Raw genomic sequence first — 2,975 nt, 5'->3', positions numbered from 1 at the left:
GGAATGGGAGTGGTACAATTGAACACTGCCCTGGGACAAGAACTTGCACGGGGATAGTTGCAAGTCTGCATGTTCTAATGCGGCAAGGATGACTTCTGATGGGCACACTTATAGGCAGTGACCTGGGTGTCAGAGATGCTTAAAGGGGTGTTCCCCATGTTGTTCCCATGTCTTTTCAGCACTGTATGCATGCGTCACACAGCACATGGCCAGATAAGGTTGTAAAATGTTAAAATGACATTTCCCGGTGAATGCATTTGTCACAGTTGAAAGCAATACAAAAGTGCAAAAACGCATAAAAAATGCTACTTGTGAACATAGCCCAAGGTGTGGAGGAGTAATTTTTTCTTTGGTTATTTATTTTACCTTATACACAAGTCTTTACCCAGGAAAGGAACTTCCTTAACAGAAAAGCAGCTTCAGTTTCGTTTTTGAACGTTTTATTGTGAGCCCTTAAAAGTGGCTTAATATCTCTTACCACGTTGTTGACAGCAGGAAGTGCTTCCTGGGGCGATCCCCATGCTGTCCCCATGTCATTTGAGCACTGTCACTATCGTTTTGGGCACTTGTTAGGCTTTTAAAAGACTGCCGGGGGTGCCGCCGCAAAAATGCTCGGGTCTCCCATAGACTAACATTGGGCTCGTTGCTCGGGTCGAGCACCCGAGTATCACGGCGAGCTCGGCCCGAGCTTCGAGCACCCGAGCATTTTAGTGCTCGCTCAACACTACTGAGGAGCTGTATAATGGGCAAATCATTCAACCATTCAATACTCACCTGCTGTTAAACAGTGCCATTTCCAATGTATTATTTTTGGGAAAAGGTTTGAGTATGATGACCCAGCGTTTGAAAAATTTATCAAAATGTTAGATGAAAATGCCAAACTGCTTAGTACACCCAAAGTCATGATAGAATACATACCTGTTATAGGCAATGGCCTTTTTCACGAACCCAAAGTCATTTCCAATTTGGATCTATTTTGCGGATAAAACGTATCGATTTCAGTGAATTTGTGCAGTATCCCTTTTTGACTGACTAATGCTAGTAGAAGATTAGGAAACCTCAATCTGTTTTTTTCTCATATGAGAAAAATGGATGACACACATGACTGGTAAAAAAAATCCATCTACACTGACCAAAAATGGATAAAAATTGACAGGACGTGTACTTGTGCAGCTCCTGCTCCAAGACCTCTTAAATATACCCTCTTTCCCACTTTTCAGGGTATTTTTTACCTCTCCCTTAGTACCTTCTGCTGAAGAGACCCTGAGAAGCCGCCGGAAGCAAAATTCTACCCTCAGGAGCAACTTTACCGCTTCTTCCTGCGACCATCTGACAGAGGCCTTGCGGAGTACAGCGAAGCGCCCGGCGTGTCACACCTGTGTAGAGGAGACAGCGCCTGTGAAGTAGGAGGTGAGGAGCATCAGAACACGGGGTTCCCCCATAGTAAAGGACTCTTTACGGCTCTGGGCTCCACTGTTACCGGCGGCGGTCCGGTGTGCGACGAGCCTGCAGCCGCGCTCCTCCCTACCTCCACCTTCCCATTTGCAGCGCCTGGGAGGCTCAACTTAGAGAGGCACAAAGGGCCTCTGCCTTGCCTCACCTCGTGCTGACTCTGACGGGCTGCGGTGCGACCACTGGTGTGACACTTCCTCCTCTGGAACCCTGCTGAGAGGACCAGCATGGCTGGGGCCTTCTCCCTGAGAACCGGCTGGGCCCAGTCGCTGATGCCACTTGTGGATTTTGGCGCCAAAACACGCCATCTTGTGAAGCTTGTTGCTCCCTCTTGCCTCTCTCCCCTGCTGCAGGGAAGCAGGTAACTTACCTCTTTTCAGCTCACTTTCTGTGTCCTGCACAAAGAACTTTGCTCAGCATCTTTGTAATCCTTTTTTCATAATTTTTTTTACATTTATTGAAGACACTCTATTGATATAATCTCTTATATCTTTTTACAATATATAAAGAGTTTAGCTGGCACCTATCATCCAACAGTGGAACTACAGCCTCTATATTCAACTGAGCTTTATCCATTAAACCACTAAAGTGAACTTTTAGTACTATTGAATATTACCCACCCAGTTGAGCTCTAGTTTATTAGCGTGGGTACAGAGAGACACCTACTGATCTGTAGGAGAAAAAATTCTTACACCTTTTTTTTTCTTTCACCTGTCTAACTTTACATTTACCTCAAGTAAACAATAACCTATCACCAATGATCTTTTGATGTTGCTCTATTTTTTCAATGACAGTGTGACATGTAACGTTAACAGGAGGTGATACCTTTTTATACACGCTCAAATCACTACTTCAAAATGGTTAAAACAGCTAAAGAGCATGTAAAAGAAAAAGACTCTGAAAGTAATGCCACTCCTCGCAAGCAAGGAGAATTAGACAAGTTTGTTAAGAAAAAAATTCCCACACCTCAAAAAACTTCTAGAAAAATTGCCTCTAACTCACCATTGCTTACTTCTGCTGCAGACACAGATTTAGGTAGCGAAGATTCGGACTCAAGCTCTCAATCCTCTAACTCTACACCAATCTCTAGATCTTTCCTAAAGAAAACACTTTCACGGGCGATGCAACCAATAATGCAAGAATTGTCCAGCCTGAGGGCAGACATTAAACAAGTAGGTCAGAGAGTTGAATCCCTGGAAATCATACAGACGGATTTACTAGACTTTTCGGACACCCTGAAAGACCAAATGTCCTACCATAAACAACAACTGAATTCTGCACTGCTCGCCATAGAAGATCAGGAAAATAGAAGCAGACGCAAGAACCTCAGGATAAAGGGAGTCTCAGAATCCTTCGCTCCTGACACCCTTAGAAGTGTCGCCAATGAGATTTTTACATCCCTTCTTGGTCCAGAAAGGGCCGAAAGCATTACTATTGAACGAATACATCGTGTTCTAAGACCTAAACCCAAGCCCTCTGACCCACCAAGGGACCTAATCTGCGGTCTGTTAAGCTACGTTGAT

This window comes from Phyllobates terribilis, unplaced genomic scaffold, assembly GCF_046119375.1.
Source record: "Phyllobates terribilis strain yellow unplaced genomic scaffold, ASM4611937v1 Scaffold_5__5_contigs__length_657084704, whole genome shotgun sequence".
Taxonomy (NCBI): Eukaryota; Metazoa; Chordata; class Amphibia; order Anura; family Dendrobatidae; genus Phyllobates; species Phyllobates terribilis.
The sequence above is the reverse complement of the archived record's forward strand: the minus strand, read 5'-3'. Positions refer to the sequence as shown.